Source organism: Gallinula chloropus, assembly GCF_964237585.1.
Source record: "Gallinula chloropus genome assembly, chromosome: 3".
Taxonomy (NCBI): domain Eukaryota; kingdom Metazoa; phylum Chordata; class Aves; order Gruiformes; family Rallidae; genus Gallinula; species Gallinula chloropus.
This window is the reverse complement of record NC_140087.1, coordinates 43,132,346-43,144,815: the sequence shown is the minus strand read 5'-3', so window position 1 is coordinate 43,144,815 and position 12,470 is coordinate 43,132,346.

The window sequence follows — 12,470 nt, the reverse complement described above, 5'->3', positions numbered from 1 at the left end:
GTAATGCTCTATTTTCTACAGAAGCAGGTACCTGACATTTTCCCATGGCAGCACATTCTATCTTTGTAGGATTTTTTGGTCTTGTTTCCCATTTAGCAAGTACTTTATTTAGCTGCATTTCATTCGGAATAATTTTAAGCACCTTAAAAGCAGTCATGAAATCCAAACCACTGAAATAAACTGTCACAGTTCAGTTCTGCGCTGCAGAAACCTTTGTGTTTATAAAGAAATACACAATTTGCACAGCAAATATAGCACATTCAGTGTCTTCCTTTTCTTCTAACATAAGACATTTAATTAGAATGGAAGAAAAGGCACATCCAGGCTTCCAAACGTGGCATATACAGGAACAAATAAAACCCCCTAAAATCCCCAAATTCACCAAAGCGTACATGCAGCTACAGGTCCTTTTCTTCTTGGTTGTTGTCTATTTGTGCCATCACTGTGGCAACAGCTGACCAGACACGCCTTCTCACAAGTGTGCAGATGTGCCCTTGAGATTAAATCTATAAATTAATAGGTGCTATGGCAGGCTGCTGGGTTTGACTCACGGGGGGTGAGAAGCGAGAACTGAAACCGAGTGGTTTAGACATTTGCAGCGTGGTGCAAAGGCTTCATCTGTCTCTAGGTCATGTATGGAGTATATACACCATCCAAAACCAAGGTCTTTCAAAGATACCTTGGTTATGGCTGGAGCACTGACACGTTTTGTTCTGTTATTTATACTAAGCTGATTACAAGAAATGCTTGTTACTTGGAATAATCCCCAGGGAGGACCCCACATGTCTGGTGAGCAGTGAAAAGAGATTGCTTCAAGTGAAAGAGTGAACTAACACAGTGTTCAGGGTATGCAGATACTGATACTGCCACTGAGTACTAGCTAGAACAATGATTGCCATTATTAATGCCTCACCCCAAAAGGAGTTCAGAACTAATGTTTTGCTGAAAAGGACAATTCTTTTAATTGTACTTATCAATATAAATACCACATATTTAAGTTTGTATAGTTCTTTTAAAAGATCTCTAAGTGAAGCTTGTCCTACCCTAAAAATACCCACTCCGAACACTTAAAGCTATATTCCAAAATCCATGTTTAGGTACTGAAACACAAGCAGTTTGCTTTTAAAGGTGCTAAACACACTCAGCCCCCACTGACTGGAAAGGGATCTGTGGGTTTTCAGCGCTTCCCTAAATCAGGTGACGACTACTGAAGTTGGCTAGATTATGATTTTAAGACCCTTACCAGGAGCAGCCAGCTTTGGAAATCCTGGATAAACAGCTCACAGAAGCAGGGTGATGCACAGCACTGAGTGGCTGTGTCAATTTGACTATGTGTAGAAATACACAAAACACACAGTGAATGATGGGAAAGAGGAGAGAAGATAAGAAATGTCCAAACACTTAACATCACATACGTGTACAGAGGTATGTTATAGCTTGCACAGAAAGAGGATTTTATGGCTTCAACATAAATAAACTTGGACTTAGTTTTAAATCGTCACCTGTTCCTAGACCCTGCATATTTCCTGGGGGGAAAAAAAAGTAAAATTGACTTGATACCAGGGTAGAACATGGAAAACTGAGCAGTTACTGAAGAAAGTTTGTCAGAGAAGCTGAATGCCATCACATTCATTAGGCCATGATGGGGAAGATAAAGAGCCTGGACAGGAGTTTAGACAACATGTATAACAAATAGAACAGATACAACAAAACATTTTTCAATACATACTACAGAAAGCTCTGTCTCCCAGCTCAGGAAAACATCTCCCCTACATGGATACATACTTCCTTCTAGCAGACAAGCAAAAAGCTCTACCGAGCCTTTCCCAGCCCCACTAATAGGCTTGACTTATGCGTCCCTCAGTCTGCGCAACCCCCCGCACACACATGCATTATCTAGAGGCCAGAGTACAGTGATAATGAATTCAGTGGGTTACACACCAGCTCTCTGCTCTCTGCACAAACCTTCTGATTATGCTTGTGGCTAACATTAACCCACAGTGGCCATAAGCACTCTGTTGCTTTTTATCAGTGACTCTTCACAGCTTGTGCTATAAGACTTTAACCTGCTAAATGGGGCTAAAGGCTTCCATGACATGCCACCAGCAAAACCACCAGGATTTTAAGACTGTCACATGCCTGAAGTATAATACAAAACGTACAGAGAAGCAAGAATCCATTTCCAGTCAGAAAACTGCTGGCTTCCCTTAGAGCCCCTGTGGATGTGGGCACGCGTGTTGTAAACAGCCAAAGCAAGCCGCTGCTCCCTTGGTCAGGTGTTACCAAGGGACAGGAAAGGACAGTAGTTGCACAGGCTGCATCACAGACACGTGTCCCTGCCAGTGGGTGAGCAAAGGTTGGTTGGGAAACTCTGCACTGCAGCAATACATGAAACTTCTTAATAGACCAAACTTTATGTTCTGGTCTTCCCTGCTTAAGAATTTCAGCCACTGCTTGGTCTTCAGGATACTCCTGCTGCTGTCTGGGGGTGTTGGTCAATTCCAGGAGATTTGTTTGTGCCACTGTTTTCTTTCTAAGGGTCACTGTCCAAAGGCATAAACTTGAGTGGAGATGAGGGTTCAAAAAGTTGCTTAGCTAGGCTGTCCTGCTGTTATTTGACTTGAAATGAACATAAGTAGATAACATCAAGTATCTGATTCTGCACATGGAACTGCTGCCCTGCTTCTGAGCAGGGAGGTCTAGAGCTCTCATCTTTGATGTCACTTGCAGTTAATTAATTTTGCCAGCAAATGTTAGTGAATCACTCTGTGCTAAAGCACTCTGCACCTAATGACTTTATCTAGCATGTAGTTCAAAAAGTCTTTTAGAAAGGGTTTTGCAGAAAGGAGTGCTTCTAGGAAGTGAAGAAAATAAAGTAATCTAAGATTTTGTTAGGTACTGGACCATCTTTGTCTTTGATTTTATACTGTGGTAGTCCAGAGAGTTTGCCCTGTCACACTGGCAAGTTTTTCATGCTTTTGAGATTTCATCATTTCTTGGATTGTGTATTTTACAAATACCTGGCTCTCATGGATTAAACCTTAAGTGATGAGTAAAGTAGCATAGTTGGACCTTAAAGTCTGGCCTTCTTCAAAAGTTGCTTTTCCCTAAAGTTATCTGAAAAACTGTGAAAGTCTGATCCATCCAGTTCTGCCCCAACTAAGACATACCAGGAGAGGTTGTCAGATAGGCAGGCCTCTTGTCAGATCAAAGAACATGGTATTCTGGGTCAACATTTTCTTTTGCTCCACACTCCATGGGGCCTATGATTGGAAAACTCAACAACAACAACATTTTGAAGGAAATAATTATTGGTATTTCTACAAAAAACCCCAAGCAGGACAGAAATCTGCTGTTGAACAAGATCTGTCAACTAGCTGGTGGAGAGTAGGAGTATTAAGACTCTTTGAATTAGACAAAAGGTAGAGATACTGTGGAATTCATAATGATGTAATTCACCCAAATTTATCACAACACTTACACCTCCTCTGTCTTCATTTTGTCTTCCACAGAAACATTAGCTCATGTCCCTGCAGTCCACTCATTTCAATTTCAATAATTTGTTGGCAGGAAAATTCCTCTGAAGCTTTTGGTAATGTGGCTATTAGAAAAGAGAAGTGTAGCTAAGTGGCCTAAGAACACACCTGTGTCTAATGCTCAGGCCATTGCAATTTGGTGCATTACATGACAAGATGTCAGGTTTCCTGACAAGAGATGGTGGTTGGGATGCTGAAAAGAATGGGCATGCCCTTGCAACAGACTCAGGAATTTGATTTAACTACAGGTCAGGCACCTAAACTACTGCCTGCTGAGCATGATGGATGAATTAGCCATTAAATCCTGAAGCTGTAATTTCTCATTTGTTGTTGGATTCTGAAAACCATATATTGGGAGCTTTTTGAATGCTACTGCATTGCAGGGCATGAGTACTTAGCCTTGGAAAACACTGCTGATGTGATACTTCCGTCCTTCACTTGGTGTGGGCTCATCTCCAAGTCAGGGACTACGTCACCATCTTTGGGATCCAGCGTCTCTGTGCCATTCAACATTTAACAACTCTGACAAAAGCCAAACAGAGGGCTGGGAAACAGTTTTCTCAAGGGAAAAAATGTCCTGTAATTGTTGGGCTTTCTCTGTGCCTGGGCATGTTAGATTTCACTATAAATCCTGACACAGACCTCATACTCAAAACATGTCCAAATAAAACCCTCATAATAAATCAGGATTTATTATTCTAATCTCATTTAGGTCATACAGTGGCGTACAACAGAACAAATGTAGGGCCTTAACCCATAATCCTTAAGGCAGCCAAAGCTTCCATTGGCTTCAAATAAAGTAGTGCCTATGCATCAAGGGCAGGAGCTCACCCACACAAATTAACCAGAGTAATGCTTGAAATGAAGAAAACTGTGGTTTCATAAATTCAGCCTATACGTGACCAGAGGAAAATTTTGCAGAAGAATTAAGTATGTGACTACTGGGTAAACAGAAAGAGACTGAGTCTGCAAAACAGAAGCATCAGAACACCAGTGTCTTTGTTTCATTTTGGAGTTTTGTCTCTTTTAGGATGATTACACACTGATTTCAGGCTCTCCTGCAGACTTCCCCGTTGTACAACATGGAATAGGAGCAGACACAAGTTTGGAGATGTGGCCTGCATTCCAGACTGGTAAGAAAGTCCTGAAAACCCTGACATTTCTGCCCATGCTGCACGTTCCTTGGGGTTTAAAACAAGACTCAGAAATCTTTGCAGCCTTCAGTTTCTCAGATGACTCCATAACCCAGAAGGATACTTAAAACCCATGTTAGCTCAAGTAGAATATATTCTTTCCTTTGCTAGCCTTCTCTGTTTTCTTTGACTTGAGGTTTACCCCCTCCTTTGCACCCATCCCCACCCCCATTGGAAAAACCCATGCAAGAGGAACTAAAGCAGTTAGGTGTTTCCCTTCAGTGGGGATTCCCTTAGATGTATCAGTCAGCTGGGTATGAGCTGACTGAAAAAGGGAGGTAGACTAGAAGTGGACTAAGGACAGAGGGAGGTGGATTTAAGTGCTGAAGATCACTTAGCCCAGTGTCTGGGTTTCATATGACACATCCTGGCAGGGAACCTGTCTTCTCTTCACAAGAACCTTGCGAGTAAAAGAATAAAAGCAAAAAGTCCTGAATCTTGCCGAATCCTTTTTGGATTAATGCCTGGAGAGGGTTTTTAATGCCAATATCCTAAATGCACTCCAGTAGGTGCCAATATCCATACTAGCTCAGAGGACTGTGTGACGTTAAGAAGTGGGTTCAGACATAGTCTGAGCAGCTTGATGTTTCCTCATTGTTCAAAACTGTGTTTGGCAATGTGCCCTCTGAATGGTCACTGCAGAAACTTACTCAGCTGTAGGAATCTGAATAGTGATGAAGACATTTTTGTTGGTGAGAGGCCTACAGAACTCTGGCCTTTCTGGGATATAGAAGACAGGATGTGAAGGGGTAGCTAGTGTGGCTGGAAGCAAAGGATCGCATCTGGGTCTGCAAAGTGAGGAACCATGAATTCCTGAGCTATATGTCAAAGCTATGGTTCAGAGATTAATTCCCACAGGATGACATTTCTTTAATCATTAGTGAATCTAGACAGATGTAGCCATCTACACATCCTGAGATAAATGTAACTCCTGAGCTAAACCCAAATATTTAACAAACCAGCCTTTTCAGAAAATTTGCATTCAACATTTAACAGACAAGATCCAACCAACAGCACCCTTCCTTGCTGTATCCACATGTATCATTTTTATGTTATCTCCTGTGTTTGTATGTGTGTATTTGTGCTGTTAGTTTCCTGCTGTCATATGACTGTTACCAGCTGCTGGCCTACATCTGAGGGCAAAGGACTCTGGTAGCCCCTCCAGGTTCAATCAGAGGAATGTGAGAGAGATGCCACCTTACCTGCATGTGAGGACATCGTCTACTATCCCTGGATTGAGCTGCGTCCTCACCCCCTCTGAGGTACTTCTCTGTCAGCAAAAAGGAGGTGAAGACAGTCTGGGACCCCTCGCCTCCAGCCAGAGGCCATCCATCCCCATCCACACACAGCAAGAGACAGAGGAGGATCGCTCCTTAGCCTCCCTCAGCTATCCCCCTCCGGGGGCCGCCTGAACCCGCACCGTGACCCCACACGCCTCTCGCCCCGAAGCGCATGGGCCATAGGATGAGGTGCGGACATGAAGGGGCCGTGAGAAGAACGGGGCTGGGGGAAAGCGTGAGAGAGAGCGCGATGAGCCGGAGGGAGGCGGGTTTTGGGCCGCCGTTCCCCTCACGCAGCCCCCGGCCCGCTCGTCTCTCGCCGGCGCTGTCTCTTCGGCACCACCGCGCCCTCTAGTGTCGCGGTGCCGGGAGTGCGGGGACAGCCGCAGGCGGCGGGTGGGCAGTGGTGGCCCGCGGGCTGGCCCGGCGGGGTAGCGGGCCTTGGCCGCCGGCTTCCCGCGCTGCTCACGTAGCCGCCTCGCGTGCCGAAGGCTGGGCATGGCTCTGTGAGAAGAAGACGAGAAACGGGACGGGTTTCAATTCCCTTTGCGTTTTCCTTGATTTACTTTTTAAAATGACTGTTATTTTCGGGGCTGGCAGGGCGAGTGCGGCCCTTCCCGCTCCCAGGCGTTCGGGCAGCAGCGCAGCTGGGCTGGGCGCGGGAGGCGGGGCCGCACACCAGGCCCCGCCAGGCCCGCCTCAGGGTGCGAGGGCCGGTGCCGCGCCGTTACCCCAGCGCGGGGGCTGCCGGTGCCGCGTCTCCCACCCCGGAGGAGGGTGCGAGGGATCAAACCCGTGTGCCGTGGGTCGTTCCCTTTGTTATTTAAGGCGGCCAGGCGTGTACATACTGCATTCGGAGTTGTGTAGAAGCCAGGATGCTAGGCCGGCAATTGACACCTTTCTGTTGACCACCTGAGGACTCGTTGGGAAGGGATTGCAGCTGCTTTCCTTCCTCTCCAGCTCTGCCCATCCTCAGGGCGTCTGTCTGCCTGTAAAAAAAAACAGGCATTGGCCTGTTTTCTGCATAAAACTCCCCTGGAAGAGAAACAGGAGTTGTTACATAGGTCTGTGTCCCTCAGCCAGCTGCATTTAGCCTGGTGGTTTCCTGTCCCAAAAAGCAGCTTTTCCAGATTTACTCCTGTTGCGAAGCAGCAGCCAGCACCATTCAGCTCTTTGTTCTGATTGCTTCTGCAGGATTTTATTCACTCAGTGGCAGAAACCAATCGAACTTTATCTTCTTCTCCTCCTTAACAGCAGTAAAATACATTTCTGTGAAAAATAAAGTTAATGGTAGCTAACAATTAATAAAATCTTGTTTTGATTGAGGGGGAAAGTGCCAAGAATATATTGTACGTCTGGAAATGGAACTGCTTTTGCTTCTAACACAGTAAAATAAAAGATGATCATTTAATCAGTTTAATAATCACGCCAGCTATTTATGTTTGTTTATACCATGGCAGGACATTAATGGCCCAGCTGAATAAATTGCCCCCGTGGGTGGAGCAGAGCAGAAAACTGTAAAAGTATGGAAAAAGAAAATAGTGCTGCTGAAGAAACAGATCTGTAGATGTTATTACAGGAACCACATTAAAGAGAAACTGCTTGGAGAATGTAAGTGCTGTGTAGATCTTGTTCGATGATCGTCATGTGGATAGCAAAAAACTTTGTCTTTCTCATTTCTTTTCATAAATCTGTGTCTGTGTCTATTCTTATAGTAAATAAGAAACTTAGCTACAATTATAGTTCCTTAATAATCCTATATGACCATACATTTATAACAATAATGCTAAAATGTTATATTGGGAATGCGTATTAACATTTTCTATTCATAATTAAAATTACATATGGATAATACATTGTAATGCAAAATAAGTGTTAAGATATTAATTATTTGAAGATTTAGAAATGGTGGAATTAATGTCAGTGCAAATTTTGTTTGAAACCCTTTGCAGGTGCTTTTTGGGTTCATCTCCTTTAGTAAGCACCACCTTTAGTGATTGTTTTTCCACCAGCTTCCTTGCTTCATTCAAGGGAGAGGGAGGTAGTACAAGTGTTCTAGGGGGAACCAGAGTTGTTAGAAAGTGACACAGTTGGTTGTAGGGTGTAAGATATATGCAAATTGGGGTTTGGTGAAATAAGGGCTTGTATAAGGATGAGGAAAACTGAGGAGTTTTGCAGAGAGGAGAGGGCAGAAACTGTCCAATGCTACATGCTGTGAAAGGCAAGAGGATAGAATGATTTAACAGCTGGGATGAAGGGCAGGGAGTAGGTATTTATCCTGGACATACTTCTGTCAGCTCCAGCTGTGCTGGCTCTAGTTTATTTTGATCAAAATCCAGTATAATACAATGGCAGATTTCCAATCCTCTTATAGGACAGACAACATTGCAGTAGAAGGGCTTCAATTATTTTTGCTATTAAAATGTTTTAAGAGGTTTGTTCCTGCACACAGCTGTATTTGCTTCATCTTAACTATGCCACTGCAGAGAATGTTTCATCAGAAACTGCTGTTGCTTTATTTCTCACATTTTGTTGGCCCAGATCTCTTACAAAAGGTAATGAATGACTAAACCTCATCCAAGCAAAGGTGGTGCAGCCACTTGATTAATGTTTAGAAAAAAATACACAGAATCTCAAACTACCTTAATGAAAGAAACTGAACAGCTGAATTTCAATTTGATTCATCAGTATGAGACATTTTGAGATACGTGTAACCTAATTTATCAGTTTAAATGTGAGAGATGTACTGAAGAGACTTCAGCCAGTGGCACCAACCACAAAGCTAAAATCCAAAGTAAATTTAACTTATTGGCAATGCTTGGGATTGTTATATGTTGGGACTGCTTGTCCCAATTGTTTCTCAGGTTGCTGACATCAGGTGTCTATTGCATGTGCCATGACAAGTATTGGGGTTTTTGAGAATACAAATTGTAGAGAACCACAAGTATAAAACCATTAGTCATACAAGGCCTACAGCACTAGGCCATTTGTTGCACTTTTTAAAAAGTGCATCCTGTGTTCAAAGACATAGGAAAAGAGAATAAAGGTATTGTCCTGGTTCTGGCCAGGCCAGAGTTAACCTCCCCAAACAGCCAGCACAAGTGAGCTGAGCTAGCCCAGTCTGTTTTACACACCACCTGACATCACTCCCCCATAAAAAGGGCCTGTTGGAGGAGGGGTACTCTTGGGTGCCTCTAGGGAAGTTTCAGTGTAGCCTGGGTGTCAGGTCAGTCCTGAGTTTGTGTAGTGCTCTGTTTTATTACCTGGTGTAAGCGAAATTTGTCACAGGCTGTTATTGTTCTCCTTTCGCAGTGATTTTTGTCAGTAAACTCTCCTTATCCCAACCCATGGAGGCTGTGTCTGTTTCTCCTTTGGGAGTGAGCGAGTGGTGTGTGGTGCTCAGCCACTGCTTGGGGCTGAACCGTGACAGGTATATACAAATATGAAGAAAGAATTTCCAGGGCTGCATCTTCAAAGGTAGGATATATGAGCCCCTGTCTACATCTTCAGACAGCTTTGGTTGTAATTTAGTTAAGATCTTATTGAGTCTATGCTAATGGTATACCTGTTTTGTTGTGTTTCTCTCTATCAATAATTTTCAATTAAGAGAAGCAAAATAGTAATTTTAGAGGAAGCTTGCAATAAAAAAGGCGGTGTGAGCTGGTAGTCAGAAGTCAGTGGGGGGGATGGTCGGTTTCCCCCACAGAGGTCTATTTCTTCTGGACCAAATTAAAGACATTTTTTGCAAGCTCTCCTGCACACAGACATCCTACCTTCCTCAGGAGCAGTGGCCTAGATTGTCCTCTCTGTTCGTTTGAATTTTGCACAAATCCAGTGGCCAAAAATCTTCAAGGAAAAAATATGTTTATGATAATACCCGTTTTAAATTTTCATTGCAAGCTCATGAATAAAGTTGGTATGATAAATGAAGTCCTAATTAAGATTAAGCTGTTTGGGAAATAAATTTTTGCAGGTATGGGTGTTTAACTTATGAATCTTGTTGTTAACACTGAGTGCTCTTTCCCTATATAAGCTGTGCCCCTGCTTTTAAGATATGTATGTGTGTAGTGGCTGGAGACAGCTGGAGCCCGCTTGCAGAAAACACAACCTATTAGCGTGTTTACTGAAAAAGTGTTTTTATCTAGATTTGACATAGTAGATCTAGCTCCTATCAGCTCCTTTACTGCAGGTGTATTCATGGCAGAGGCCACCGGAGGGTGCTGCTGTTACTTTTCTGTACCGGAGCTGGCAGGAAAAATTCGAGAGTGAAGATGTGCGGGAAGAAGGATAGTGTGCTAGCGTGGGGTCCTGGGGTTCTCCTCCCAGTACCTGTGCTCATCTGTGAAGTAGTTAATGATGGTTGACAGCCACCGTCTCCAGTCTGAAACACAAGGTCGCTACGGTGCAATGGGGAGAGGTAGGGGAAAACAGGAAGGGAACAGCTTTCCTTGAGAAAGTCTGCAGCAGTGTGCTGCAAAAAATCTGTGTGATAGGAGTCAGTTGTTTATCTTGCTGTCAGCGTGTAGGGCTTGATGTATTGGTGGGCAAGAGGTTCTCATTGGTCGCTGGACTCTGTCATGCTGGGTATTTGAGCGCTGTTTCTCTTTTGAAATTGCTCTGTGGAGCTGCACAGCAGGAGGTTACCTCAGCAGGAGCTTTGGCTGCATAGGTGCATCCTTTGTCGTAAACTCGCTTCCGTTGTGATAATGTAGCTTTTTGGCTGTTTTCAGGCAATCTGAAAGCCTGTTGCCGACTTTGAAAAGTCACCGTTTAGAGATTGCAAGGTACACAATATTCAAGTTATCACATATTGTAGCCTGTGTGTGTTCAACAGTATGTGCTTGGACCTTTGCTGGTTGTCTTTGCAGGTATGAGACCTCTGACGGGGCAAAACCTGCTGAAGCCCTCAGCTTCTGCTTCATTTTATCTGTGGTTTGCCAGATAGCCAAAAGAGCCTGCTAAGCCAAGGAGTCTTTACCGCTCACTGAATAGAGTCTGAAGACCGAAATTAACATAGGAAGCAGGAGTCAATCTGAACAAGCAATACACTCTAAATACACAGTTTAAGCCTCTCAGTCCTGGGTGCTGCTCTGTCTTTGTTTGGCACTAACTTTACCTGAATTTCCTCTTTGGACAAGTACTGATTCCTTTCTTGTGCCTAGTGAGTCAGGCATCCTTATTCTTTTCCGTTCTCTAAGCATCCTTCCTTGCTCCTGAGTGGCAGCATTTCTCCTATATTTAAACACAGCAGGCACTCACTCAGAGAATTCACTCATTTTAGCTGAGCATTACTGAAAATGAGAGTTCTTCAGTCAAAGAAGAGATTATTTTCTTTCACACAGGGTGCAAAAACTGGCAGGTTCGGCACACCTTGGGTTTCATTTGACAGGGCTGGTAATTTATGCATGTTTAGGCAGTAGTCTTGCTTCTTCGCCTGCGGGATTGGATTGTCCAAATTGTTCTCTTCTGGTTGCAGTTACTGTGTGATCAGACCCATTGAAGTGCATGGGACAATTCACCTGCACAAAATACTGGCAGTGTCAGGGCTTGTATTTGTGTCCTCTGACTCAAGCCTTGAGTTCTCTTGCTTTTTCCCAACGTGCTTTTTTCAACTGACATTTTGGAAACCAGGTTTGCTGCTCCCTGATACATTCCTTCTCAATTGAAAGAAACACATTGTTGAAGTAAGGAGTGAGGCTACTGAGGCCAGTGGAAGTAGAGCAGGCTTACTCTCAGTTCTGGGCCTGGCTCTGCCACAGCCAGAGCAGCTGAAAGCAGCTGCTTTAAAAGCTGGGACAGAAAGCCAGTTGTTACTCTGCTGAAGCAATGCACGTACCAATTGTTTGTATGTAGTACCAAGAGGGATAAAGCATGTTCAGCAAAGATGGGCTCTTTAGACATGACAAAACTCATGTCCTTAGGCAAAGCTCAGCAATTTGGGGGGGATTTCTGCTTAAGTCCATCTAAAAAGCCTAAGAAAAGTGTGATGCACTGTAGGAAATGTTCAGAAATCATAGAAACTAGGAAAAAGTTATCAGAGCTAGTGGCACTGCATTCTACGAAATTAAAATGGTAATGTACTTACAAGATCTCCTGTATGTGTAGTATTTGTGATACTAAATATAAGCTCCAGGTTTGCAAATGCTCAGGCAGAAATGTTCCAAGCTTTTGGATAACACTTGGGTGCATGGAACATGCAATCCGTGCTGATGAAGATGTGGAAATGAGCATCACCAAAACAAGAAAATTAAGTTAGTCTTGCTCATAGTTTGCCATATAAAGTGAACACGATGCTGTGGAAACTTTAAAGGTAAGATGTTGTTCAGGCAGGAATCATTCCAAGCAGAAGTTCCTCTCTAATTCTCCCATCTTTGTACTTTGCTGTCTTTGGATAGAGGGTTATTTGAAAAATACTGCAGTGTCAGGGGTGATTTGCTGCTGCTGTTGTGTTAAATGAGCCT